The following is a 13,999-nucleotide window of genomic DNA, read 5'->3' on the forward strand; positions in this document are numbered from 1 at the left end:
GCTAGGTAGCGTGGCTGTCAAGTTATGCCATGCTGTATGCTCAGCATACCTACTGACTCTTCACCTGCTACTTGAACCAAGATGTTTTGCTTTTTTGCCCTTTTAATAACCATCACACTGTACAAAACCCCACGTGTTCTTGCACACCAAGCCCTGGAATGTCCATGAGTACTTGGACCTTCTCACTGAGATGGAGGTGCACAGGTTTTTAACATAAGTGGGCAAGGCCAACTACTGTGAAAACTGGAATAGAGATCAGTTAGACCCTAAAGGTCCAACAAATTTTTTTAAAAGGTTTCTTGAAGTGATATCATGGCCTAGACTTTGGAGGGTAACAATTATTACCCTAGCCAAGCTGTGGGATTTTTTTTTCCTTTTTTTATTTCTTCTTCTTCTTTTTTTTTTTTTTTTTTTTTTCCTTCAAAAAATGCTAAAGCATTCCAGCAGTTGCCTGTAGCAGGAAGGAAGAAAATGAGGATAATTATGGTATTAATCTATTTTAAAAAGAGAGACGTGTGACAATTAGCGCATTCCTACCAAGAAAGCAACATACAGAGAGATGCGTGGAGGAAAGTGAAAACCCCTCTCCTCTTCCCCTCGAGAAGCCATGAAAGGTTAAGCAAAAGTGTGTGTTCCCTGTGAGGAAATGCAGTGCTACAACTTTGGGAGCTCTCACCGATAAGCCGCCAATTGGTATACATTCAACAATATTGCAGAAAAGCAGTGTGGGAGAGAAAGAAACAGTGGCTGAGAGGCCACCAGTGGAAAACACACTCTGAAATGGTCTAGGAAGTCTTCTGAATATACTAACTAATGTGATGTAGTGCATGCGGCTGGTGGGCACGAGAGTTTTTCTCCTCCACCCTACTCAGAGCTGAAAGCCAAGGCCAGATTGAACCTACAGGCTCCCCTGGGTGCCTCCAAAATGGCTGCCAAGGGCAGAACCCAGCCTGCCCTGCCCCACTGTGTAGGCCAACTCATTCAGTGGGAGGTTACCATGCCACAGCAATACAGTTCTACCTGGTCTAGTGGGTGAAAACACTGCCCACAGGAACTGGGTGGGCTTTATGTCCCTTCCAACCCAAACCACTCTGTGATTCTATGGTTCTTGAAATACAGGAGCTACACTGGTGCAGTGGCACGGGACTGAGCGTGTGTGCAAGATGGCAAGGCTCAAACTAAGCCCTGCAAAGCCCCTCCTGTCCCCCCGCCAGAGCATCCCCACACAGGGATTTGTGTCGGTTTAGCTTCATATTATCAGTGCAACTTTCACAGGCAGTGAATGCCTAACCCACCAAGCATAAATCGATGCCTCCTGTTGTATTTAGCAGAGATACGACTTAAATACAGTAAGTAAATCAAAGTAATTATTTAAAATTAAAATGATTTATGAGACTTAGTCGGGGAGAGTGGAGCGGTGGTAGAAGCAGGGCAGAGAGGCGCAGGGCTTCAGCAGGCGATTCCTGACTCTGTCAGAAACTTGCTCTACAACTTCAGGAAAATTACGCAGCCCATCTCCAAGACTGCCATAATAATACCTACTTCAAAGGGGTGTTAGGAGGCTTAATTCATTAATGCCTGCAAAGCACTCTGAGATCTTTGGATTAAAGGCGCTACAGCAGTGCAAAGTATTATTAGCTACAGGAAAAAGCTCTCAGGCAAGCACAACATTCAATGTCTGCAGCTTAAAAAAAAAGGAAGGAAAAAAACACAAAGATGGGCAAATTGTGGATGGTTTGGTGTTTTTTTTTTCCCCTGTAGCCAGGTTTCCTTTAAGCAGACCTGGACTTAGCTGAACCAAGGCCAAGGTGATGAGCTCAGGGCTCCTGGAGCTGCCTGGCTGGACTCTCAAATGCTTTGAATCTGGGATTCTTTTTATCAAAGAATTCTGACTTTGTGGTTCAAAATCATGTTCAACTTCTTTCTAATATCATACTTACCTACCGAATTAAACAAGGTGAAAATAATTTTGCCTTGTACAGGATATCTGCATTTTAAAAATTCAATTTAAGCTTTCACTCTCTCAAAGAAAAATCTATTCCTTTTGACATGGAAAGGGTAAGATTTTCACCATTTGTAGTTATTCTGGTTCCAAAGGGAGTCAAAATGCACAAAGCAAGGCCTTTTGTGATTATCCCTCCATACAGTTTCTCTACCTACTGTGAGCACAATTAGAAATGGACAAATTTCTAACTGTCCTAAAATTTTACCAGACTAAATGGAGGAACATTCTAAGCAAGTGTCTTGGTTCCAGGTATTCTTTTCTTTCTAATGCTAATAAGCTTTGAAAGCAAACACCAAAACAAAGCTGACTTTTGTGTAGGTCCACTTTTCTGATCTTCATCTGCCCTTGGTGCCCACATCTGCCCCACAGCATTATTAACTGGGGGCATGGGAACAGCGTGGGCAGAGGTGAGCAGGGTTTGATGTACTGACACAAGCAGGTCTCACTTGCTGTCATGTTTACCTAGTTGACCAGTTCAATATGGACTGCAAAATTTTTTTATTCTTCCTGTCTTTGAAACTTCCAAAGTACAATTTAATGACTTACAAATAAACATGATCAACAGCCCCCCAAAGAAAAGAATGTAACTTAACTGTCTATATTTTTTTTCTTTTTTAATGTTTCTGACTTTGGTGAAGAAAACCTCATAACTTCACTTTGTTTCCAGGACCCACTGAAAGAAAACACAAGGGAAGTGAAGTATAAGTTATTCTGGCTCCCAGAGATGCTTTGTTTCTCTGCTGATAGAATATGAAACTTCATGTAGGTGGTGGGTAGAGCCATCATAACCCACTTTCTTCTGACTGAATAAGGGAGGTCAATATATTATCGTATCAAGGAAGAAGAAATTACATAGGCAATTCCCCAACAGACAATAAAGACAATTCTGACAGCATGATCAAAACAACTGTATAACTTTTCTTTTCTCTTCCTGCAGACACACCAGTGTTTAAATGACAGCTGAAAGAGGATGATGGACTAAACACATTATTCCCTGTTCCATCTACTTTTTTATAATAGAAATATATCTTGAAGACTATATTCAAGTTGATCAAATAATAAGTCAATTTGTCAATAAAACAGATTAGGCAACCTGTCTGCAGAGATGATATCTGTCAAACAACATATTTTGTTAATACAGTCTGGAAGCAAATGCTTTCACAAAAGACAATACAAAGGAAACACAGGGCCATTTTTGAGTTTATTGAAACACAGCTCTGACTTTGATTTCACTCAGTAATAGATGGTTAGACTTTTTTTTTTTTTCCTAAGTTCTAGTTGCTAGTTAACAAACTACAATTTGGAAAAGACTAAAAACTAGAGTTAATGGTTGGCTCAGCCTGAATAGACACTGACATATTTCCAAACTTCTCATTGCTGCCTGCCTGCTCCTGGCTATTCCTACCTGTGAGAGACCAACCTGCTGGATACATGCCATCAATAGTGTGGGTATATTGAGGTATCTCTGTTTCCTCATGCTCTGTTTGTCCTTCCCCACTCGTTACTTCTGTTACCAATCACTGTCTAGACATGCACAGCATCGGCTGATCTGCCTTGTCACATCATGAGCCCTGTCACCATGCCTGCCGGATTTAGCCATGATGCTTTGACACATTCTGTACTCTGATGCAAATCATCCCTTGGAAATGCTGGGCACGAACTGGCCTCAGACACACATGGGGGTCTCTCAACTCACCCCATGTGAAGGAACGGAGGGAATACTAGCATACACAGATACGCAGAATGATCAAATGTGAATGTGGGCCCAAATAGTATAACAATCCATCTCTAAGGATCTTATGATTCTGTGATAAGATTGAAGATATTTGCCCAAAATATAGATTCATAATTCACATAAAGCTTGAGTTATTCCATATAGAGTAAAATCAGTGGCTGGAAAAGGCAGGCACAGGAACTTGAAAATGTTCATTTTTGAGCTCTGGAAATTTAGATTAACCAGTCTTATATATTAGCAGAAGTTTTGCCAGGTGAAGTTAGAACCAGCTGTTGTACTTGAGTGGTTCTCTCCTTCTTCCTCCCTCTACTAACATCATGTAATCCTCAGGAAAGTGACTGATTCAGAAACTCATATTCTTCTTCTTGGTTGGGAAGAAACATTTGGTCAGTTGAAAGTTCAAAGTTGAAAGTACTGATCAGTTGAAAAGTTAAAGTGAATTGTCTGGGGTTTGATTTTTTTTTTTTAACATAGAACTGGGGAACTGAACTATCCGATGCAAAACTTGCATTCTACAGAAAACTGAAGCTACTAAAATATGTGACCAAAAGGATCAGCTGTGGTGGTTGAAAACAAAGCAAACAACAACAAAAAGTTCTGCCAGTGGCTTTTACCCACTCAAACTTAGCTCTGCAGTCCGAGGCTGCTGTTAAGAATTAATGAGACAATTTGCTATTACTTTCAATACTGCATTGACACATTCTGTGACAGAAGTTCTTTAATTCAACAAGTCTTAACAAAAAATGTAGAAACTGCATTATGAAAGGTATAGATTGATTAAAAAAAATCTCCTTGGCAAAGTAGGTGAGTGGATATAAAGGCTGCACTAAAAAGAGAGAGTTGTAAAAAAAAGCAAATGTCAAACTAACTCTGTCAAGAATTTATGTCAAAACATTAATTTTTGTAGAGAAATTTCAGTAATAGTCGAAGACATTCTCATAAAGTATACTGTGCAGTTCATTCAACTTCATGTAGTGGAAATCACAGTTTACAAATCTGGACGGCACACCCAGTAGGAACCTGAGCTTCCACCATTAATTTCTCCAGCCCTCTGAGCTTATGTGGCCACATGGCAATGTCAAGAATGCTTAATTATCCACCCAGCCCTACAAACCTTGAAGCACAAGATAGCCAGCAATCCACTCTTATTCATAATAGTTTGGCATGTCTCCACATTGTAACTAACCAGTGTTACCCCTAGCAATTGCTCTTTGAAGCAAAAACATGTGCAAAATGTCTTCATTCAGCCTAGTAGTATCATATGTCAATCAGATTCAGGATGCAGAACTGGCCAGCAATATCCTAAAAAAAAATCGTCTTTCTAGTTTGAATCACTTTGAATTAACTTGACTCTGTCATGTTACTGGCAAGAACATTCTCTCTTGAGCATCTGATTTCTAATTTTTTCCTTTTTTTTTTTTTTCTTTCGGTCTTTGGATTTGTCTGCAAGTTCCAAGGATCTGGTATAAGCTTTACAAGACCAATTTAGCCCGGGGCTTTGGCAAGTGGTTTAATATTGTCTACATTGCACTGAAGTTTATTAACACCTTTCAAAACCTCTGCAAGTTTGTAAATCAACCAGTGGTTCATTCTCCAGAAATAATAAGGGCCTGATTTTGTTAATGTATACAAACACAGATGACATATACGGGTCATACACGTGCACATGGATGATGTTTTGTGTATTTGTATTTACACTACACTAGTTATTTGTGTCATAATGACAGCATTGAGACTAATCAAGTTAAAGCCACAGCACAACAGAACCTATCAGACTCTAAGGGTCTATGAGATCCTCAGTTTTTGTAATTGCTGTTGTTTTTGTTGTTGACCTGACTTTTGAAAGGGAATGACAGTGCTGACACCTGATGCTAACATGAAGCATCACTGTCATTTTCATCCAGTTCCCTGAAGAATTACTCTGTTCTCATAGATTAATTTATTCTTTTACCTTTTGTTGTAGTCCTAGGTGGCTTTATAATAATTCACAGATGCAGAAAGGATAATGCCAATTTTCTAGTGTTTCTTCCTGATCTAGAGGAAAAGAAATTGCTTTATATTGAAGTACCATTAGGATACAACCCCTTCCAGCAGAGAGGAGGAAGCCATGTGTAACCCATAGAGGGAAATGAATGCTGCTACAGTTTACAGTAAAATCAGTAAATGGTTCTTTCATTATCCTTCCTTCAGCCTCCATGGATTTTATGTCATTGTACCAACTTATGTTGGGAGTCATCTCCTATGCATCCACCACAGAAATGAGTCAAAAAGTGCAGCTCCAGTAAGCAGAGTAATACTGTGTAAATATCACCGTGCAGTAGGCACACTGGCACACGTGGATTGTGTAACATCACTAAACATGACACTGTGAGGGTATCCTTAAATTTACAGAAACTTCAAATATTATGCTATCTTTGAAAACCTATGTAGCCCTCTTTGTGCATCATACTCTTGTCTCTAACAACATGATTTGATTATTCGCTCTTTTTTCTTCTTGGGTTCTTGAGTTATGGCAAAGCACAAGTCCTACTGATCTCAGCACAGAGTCAGCACTCCCCTTCACCCTCACTGCCCTGAGTGTTGTTTTCACAGCCCAACACGTGAGTCCTGCCACAAAGGCAGATTTATTCACTCACGCTGGTGCACATTATTGTATTGTTTGAATTCTTAATGATTTGCTAGCTTCACCAGATCTCTGGAAGGCCAGAGGGTAGGAAAAGCATCATTTTGTTCTCGAGCACTGAAGCCACAGTGAAGCTAAGGTCACATAACTCTACTCATTTTAAGGATACAAATGGATAAGGCTCAACCTGCCTGATCATTAGTGCAGCTTGTGAGTGCCTGCTTTTTTCAGGCTTGGCGTCAAACACCGAGCCTTTCCACCAGGCAGATTAAGCCCCAGGCTAGCAAATAGATAATGAGGACTACACAACTAGTGGAAAATTGTAAATATTTTTATAACAATAGCCGAGGTAGAGAATTCATGTATCCACTTCTTTAATTCTTTCAGCTAGCGAGATCCCATTCTTCTTATATCCTCTCACAGCCACCCTCTGTAACATACAAGGGAGAGGCCTAGCCCTTGACTACATTGCTCCCCAGGGCAAGGCAGAGCTGCTGCAGTGAAATGAGACACATCCTGATTGGGCACAGTCATGCACACCAGAAACAGTATATGAAATTTACACTGAAACTTGATTGATAAAACCTGGCATTTCTGAATTGCAGAAGGCTTTGACGTGGCAAGTGTTATCATTGTGCTTCTTAGTGCAGCTACTTCTCCATAGTCTCAAAGACACAGACAGAAACATGTGTACAGACACAATATTCTTTGTCTGGATGGTTTCTAAACTGTTGCTCATGCTAGTTTTCGTTCTCCCTCAAAATGTCTTCCTTCTACCTGCAGCTACTAGAAGTGGCAGGCAGATGTTCTTCCCCAGAAAGATCTCCAGGCCCGGCATTGCCATCTGATGTCAGCATCAGCGTAAATCCTTCCTTTGACCTCAGTTGGCAACAGATCAACCCTCTGGCTTTTAGGGGCATTTCTAGGAGTGGGAGAAGATTATTTATTTTTAAAAGGCAAGAGTTATTGAATTTGCTGTACCTGGATGCTGCACAACTCTTTGTAATCGTTACCAAAAGATGATGTCACTGAAACTTATTTTTATGTCATTCTCCTCACCCAAGGTAAATATGGAGTGCTGTCATGCCATTACGTGATGTAAATATGTCATCTTAATTTGTCTTTACACATCATAAATATTTTATTATATGACATTATTACACCTCCAGATATCTTTTTCCATATGAATAGTAATTACTCAAAGTATTTACTGTAATTATGTCACTTGATGAAATTACAGTAATTACATCGAAAAATGATAGCCCATGACTAATGAATTAAAATAGCATGGAAATTCACATAAAAATGACATTAAAAATGTTAAGGATCTGAGGCAAACTCACAAAAGCAAGGAAATTCATAATTAAGAACTTAATCTCCAATAACATTGCAGGGTGCCACATTTTTAGATTATATCACAGGAAAAAAAGAAAAAATAGAGAGGGAGTTATTACCTGAACAGGAATAAGGCACAACTCAAAAGTGAACTGCCACAAAGCATAACCTGGCATTTTTGTATAGGTGTGTGAAGCAATGTATGCAAGTGCTATCTAGCAGCTTTCAGTGACATTTAATCAAAAACAAAAGACAGTGGGCCAAAGTCAGAGGCAGAGTGAGGCACTGCCAATTGGGTGGAAGTTTCTAAGAGCTATCAGTGATAATAATTTTTCAATAGGTCAGAAGAGAGACAGCAAAGGACATCAATTCAGACCCGAGGAGTGAGAGGCCTCGCATAGCTCAGAAACATATGTGAGTCATATGGTAAATGTGAGGATATGGCACCCAACCTGTGCTCACAGCTTTTGCATTGCCACTTACAGCACATCTGCAAGCAAACAATCATTTTCATAAATCTAGCCACTTCCAAGAAGCCACACAATGTACTGCTTTAGTACTTGCATGGTGTTTTCACTTCCACTTGCGCCTTTGGAGGTTTCTATCTGACTAGAAAGGTAGAAGGCCCTCTATTGCTAAGAAAATTAATGAACAAATATTATCTGAAACAGACCTTCAATTGGGTGAGATGATTTATCGTTATATTCATCATAGAGATACTAGCTGTAATCTGCATGTTGTCCTAGGCACCCTGCTCTATATGGCTCTGCTTGAGCATGGGGAGATTGACCAGATTGCCTCAATGATTGTGATTCTTTGAGTTCTCATTCTGTACTCATTTTCTGCATGAAAAGTAATAGATCCCTGGTATTATTAAAAAAAAAAAAAAAAAAAAAAAAAGTCCAAACAGTGATGCTGCCTAAGAAGCAGAGAAGAATCACAGATTCCATTCTTCCTCATTTTCTGCCACACTCAGGAGCTGAGCCTTGAATTGATGAATGCAAAAAACTTAAGGTTGTTCATCTCCTCTCACGGCTGTCCTTTTGTAGATCCCAGTACGGTTAAGGTACTCCAATGGACTTCACTGTTTTTTGAAGTTTTCTGTAGAATATTTTCAGACTTAGATATACTAGAAGAAGAAACTATAATAAGGTGAAACAGCTTCCCACCAAACATGAGAAAGTTGAGTTTCTAATTAAATTAAGAAAGAAATTGAAGAAAGGAAGGGAGAAAGGACAGAAAGGAAAACCGAAAAGAAAAAGAAATAGAAAAAGAAAAAAGAGAGAGGCAAAAACAAATGGGAGAGAAAAAGAGAGAGAACGAAAAAGAAGACAGAAAGAAAGAGAGAAAGAGAAATTCTGTTTCCAGTTAGAATATCCAGTAATAATTTAATATATGGTGCCATTTTAGAAAATGTGCTATTCATATTTATGAAAGGCTTAATAGATGCAGCTGCATCCTTTAACAAATTATTATAAGGCATGGTATGAAATGCATTAGTAAGAAATGCTTAACAGATGATGCTGTGACAAGCTGTTACAACGCGTGTTATAAGACGTCAATATTATTAAATCTATGGGCTTGGTTAGCACATGAATATAAATAATTTTTATGCATGCTACAAATTGCCATGCTTTATTAATAATGAAGTGTTTATAAATGGAACCTTACTGTAAAGCATTATTAAATGCAGCTACTCAGAAGACCTTAGAGTAATACTGTAGTAGCATTATCATGCTGAGAAGCAGACTAGAAAGGCTGCTTTATTTTACTTCATCAACATGGGTTCAAATACACAGGGCTTTGATTCCAGAAAACCCATGTGGTAGGGGCCACCAATATGCACAGTTGAAAGCTGCTGTTGTCACATTCTTTGTTACGCTGAAATCACTCTGGCCTCACTCACATAGGATTTACACCAATGTAAGTACCCGCAGCAGAAGGGTAACTTCTGATTAACCCTGCTGTAAGTGATACAAGCTGCAGGCCACATGCCTGAAATGTAACTGTGCATTGCAAGGCATTCTTCTTGGGGGAAAAAAAGAAAAAGAAAAAAAGAAAACAAGTACATACACGTGAAATGTACAATTCTCCGTACCTCAGATTCTTCCCTTCCAAATATCTTCCAAAATGTTACTTCTGCATTAAAAATTAGCTTCTTTTTTTTTTCTTTTCTTGAACAGAGCACTTCAGCACAAAACATCGTGTTGTTCCTGAAGTTACTATGACTCAGTAACACACAGGAGTGGCTCAGTTTATCTGGCCCAAGCATCTTGTGAAAAGCAAGGCTTACTGCTCTTATTTTAACCATTTCATGACTTCGTGATTGATGTTGTTCCTAGTGCCTCACTGTATTAGACTGACACACTTACAGATATCTACAACAAATATATGCCTCGTGTTGCAGAGATCTAAGCTAATTAATAAAGATGTAACAACTCTAGGACCATACAGGCAATGCTCATTATGTGATGACAAACGAAGTCTTTGAAATTTTTTGCTCATTTTTTTTTCCAAAATTGTAGGGCTTAAATGTTTCTGGTTTTTTGTTTTTTTGTTTTTTTCAGTTGGACTTCCTCTGTTTTCAACCATCTGCCCCTTAATGTACCTTTTAATGATAATTTTTTACTATTACTATTTATCCTTTTTTTTTTTCTCTTTTCTTTTTTTCTGATGATCATATACTCCAAGCTGTAGCTTACTACTTATATCAAGTATTCCTTAAAAAGTCAGTGTTCATGTTACTAACTTGGGACAGTCACTTCAGAGGCTCTGGCTTTTTCTGTACCTTCTTGTGCACAGCCTCTCCCACACTCCAGCCTGTTCCCTTTGCAATACCAGCCAGCACATACAGGTTTCAACACAGGGTAGTGCAGCTTTCTGCGGATGAGAGTGGGCAGTCATTAGAAACCACCACCATGGCAAACTGCTGGAATAGGAGCAATATGAGGATATCTTTGGGATAAAGTTACACAGTGTTATCAGTACCATCAGCAGAATTCACTCTGAAAGGGAGGCTACCTTCTGGGAGGGCAAAGGGATTTACATGTCTGTTTGTGTGTGAGCATACCCATGCACGTTTGTGGGCACATCCCTGTTCTCATCATTCACATATAGTATTTTTGTAGCCACTGATCCTGTATTGTCTGAACACTTTGGCACAGGACAGAAGAGCTTTAGCTCAACTTTTCAAGGGGAGCCAATGGCCAGGTGTGGAGAAGTGCATAGGGGTTCACAGCAGGTGGTATCAGTGGAGGCAGGAAAACTCAGCCCGCCTGATATCACATCTCAGATACCTTGGGAACCTGCTGGGAGAAGAAAGATGTGGTCCTGCATTGCTCAGGCCACAGCAGTGGGGCAATCCAACTTCTTTTCCAGCTCTTCCCCCTTCAATATCAACAGCCGGAGCAAGAGTCTTCCCAAGTGATGCAGCCCACTTCATTTATCACCTCGATTATCACCCAGGAATTGGAAAATAAAACAGAAATATTACCTAACTTCTCAAAGCTCATAAATGTTGCAGATGGGTTCATTCTAAGTTCTGGGCAAATGTTCAAGTTGACTTTTTTCATAGATAATATACTTAAACTGACCAAAGCCTCATTCTTGACTGTTCCATTTCTTTTTTTTTTTTTCCTACTGTGTTTCATGGCACACATAGATTAATGTCAAGCAAGCATGCTGAAGGACTCATATTATATTTATCTGTTAGCCTAGATGTGATTGCAATCTTCTGTATTTTTGTGCATTAGTTTCTACTAGAGTTTATAGTTAGTCCTGTTATAATTCATCTCATATCACTTCTATTCTTTGTTTTCCCATTCTTCATCATTAATTTCTGAGCCAACTTTTTACTTATTCCATGACTCCTGCACCCAAAACATTAGTATTAACCTTCGATGTGGAACTTTGTCAAAAATCCTTTCCGAAGTGTAAACAGCTTTGTCATTTCATTACAAAGTCTGCCATTGTGTTCCAAAACACTCCTTACTATAAACTTCAAGGTCACTCTTCCTCTTGTAACATCTCAGCTCCAGGTGGACCCCCCTCTGTCAAGCTGGAGCTGGGAAATGCAGATGTTGATACCATAGGAGTCAGAACTTCAGAAACTGCACCCAGCCATACAGCTAGGCCATGGGGCTTTGTTTGAGGGAACCCAGAGCAGGATTTCCACATTGCACCGCTTTGTAGGAACAAAGTGAAAAGCAAGTGCTGCATGGGATCAGGTCATATCCTTTCCTCTCAAGGTTTTCCAAAAGCCATACAGGGATCCATGTGGGTGTGAGGGGTGGGCAAAGGCAAGAAGCCCCAGGCTAGTTTGAGGTTGATGGCATAATGCTGACATCTGATAGCCATGGGCCCTGCAAGTTTTGCACACCATGGAGACATCCCAAACCTGTGAACGGAAGGCTGGATTCAGCACGTGGCTCCTTGCATACTGTATTGTGGTGCAAGAGATGAGCCAGCAGGGAAGCAGGACTGTCGGTGTTCCCACTTAGCCTTTATTTACATGCTTCATACAGTCTGCATTGGTGTTTTATACGTTTCTCTATTTACATGATGTGTGAATCCCATGTACACTTTTTTTTTCCTCAGAGTCATGCAGCGTTTGTTTGTGCATCTGTATTGTGCTCTACTTTTCCTCATGTTCACAGATTTTTATTAAAATATTTCCATGAAACAGGTTGTTACCAAAAATAAATGAACACATACAAATTAATACATAAAAACAGATGAGTTATATAGAATATTTACAAACAATGGCATGGAATTCAAAGCTCCTTGTAAACACAGCATATAAATAAGTATATACATACCCCATACTTACTAGCATTTATTTTAAGAGCTCCTTAGTAGATCTGAGATAGGCAAAGGCTGACAGGCAAGCTTTTTCCCATTGTAGATTGTAGATGCATCAAAAACTTCTTCTATAACAGCTGAATCAAAAGGATTTTATTTTTTGCTCAGCTTGTGGTTCCTCAGTCTACAGAAAAGCACATATACAGTGTAAAACTTGGGTTTATGAGTAATGCTGAGATGACTAAGCCTCATGAAGCACAGAGGTTCAAAGTGAACTGGACAAAGTAGTGCAGCATGGATATTGCTGAGGGGCAGAAAAGTGGCTTGGGACCCAGCTTCTCTCCAGGAGTGTTCTTTTGTGATGGTCAGGGCTCAAGTAATATGCCCAGTTACTCCTTTGGCATTGCTGAGCTTCTTGGGTATGAGGTGCACAAGACTATACTTGCGTACAAGCTAACTCAGCCCTCTACACAAGCTGATATGAGCAAATATTTGCACTTAATAATCTCAAGTTGCAGAAGCAAAACTGTATGGATCTTAATGATGTTACCCGTCATGGCAGTGCAAGATCTCTGTCTGCACCCTTTTACAAACAGGAGGCTTATTAAGAGATACAAGAGGCAGGGTTGACTTTCCCTCTCTTTTCAAGAAGAGGCTGTTTTGTCAACGTTTTGCCAGATTCTAGGAGTGTGAAATTGGCTGTTCATGTGCAGCCTGCACAAGTACTGTAGTTTGAAAGCGAAGGCAATTAATTTTAGTTGTTGACTTAAACTGCTGTTGAGAGGTACTTCATTTCCCGATTCTTTCTCCTATAAATAGATTAAGGGTTACATGAAAGTCAAGTTGTGCTCGTTTGTCCTCCCTCTAGATAGATTTCCCATGACTGCTTATCTATCAGCTCCCCGCCCTTAACACAATTTGTTTCTCAAATTAATTTAGCTCACTCACTCTCATTGGTCTACAGCCAAAAAATTGTCTCCTGTTCCTTTCTTTTCTTTCTTTCTTTCTTTTTTTTTTTCTTTCAATTAAAAAAAAGAAACAAAGGAAAACACTCTGGAATTAATATTTTCTGGAAGAGAGATGGAGAAATGTGCATCTTGTACTCATGATTGAGAAAGCTATTGAAAATCTATCTTTTAGAAGGAGATTTGTGTTACCAGCCTGGAAGGACTAGTGGCGCTGGAAAGTGGTGTTGGAGAGTGGAGGCTACACAGAACATTGCAACATCTTCCTGCATTCGGTTTTCATCAATCACGTATTATTTGGCAAATCTTCTTGTTACTTATTCATGTGCTGGTTGCAGTCTTTCCTTGCTTTCTGGTATGACCCATAAAGACAATCACCTTATCTACAGAAGTAAAGTAAATTATTTCTCATCTGAGCTTATTTGCAAGAAGAAATGTTACCGATGCTGAAGATATTTAAAGTGTCTGACATGAACACATGCATGCAAGCTAGAGAAAAATGATGCACATTGATGTGCCTGGAGATGTTCAGGCTC

The 13,999-nt window shown here is 39.5% G+C and overlaps 1 long non-coding RNA gene across 1 annotated transcript; it reads right to left on the bottom strand.

Annotated features, from left to right (window-relative positions):
* Window positions 1–7,479: 7,479 nt before the first annotated feature.
* On the bottom strand, window positions 7,480–9,933 carry LOC146545378 (uncharacterized). The gene is made up of 2 exons (XR_014885198.1): window positions 9,797–9,933; window positions 7,480–8,827 (listed from the first exon to the last, which is right to left on the bottom strand). It is a non-coding gene; the product is annotated as an uncharacterized LOC146545378 (long non-coding RNA).
* Window positions 9,934–13,999: the final 4,066 nt, after the last annotated feature.

Source organism: Meleagris gallopavo, chromosome 1, assembly GCF_905368555.1.
Source record: "Meleagris gallopavo chromosome 1, MGAL_WU_HG_1.1, whole genome shotgun sequence".
Lineage (NCBI taxonomy): Eukaryota > Metazoa > Chordata > Aves > Galliformes > Phasianidae > Meleagris > Meleagris gallopavo.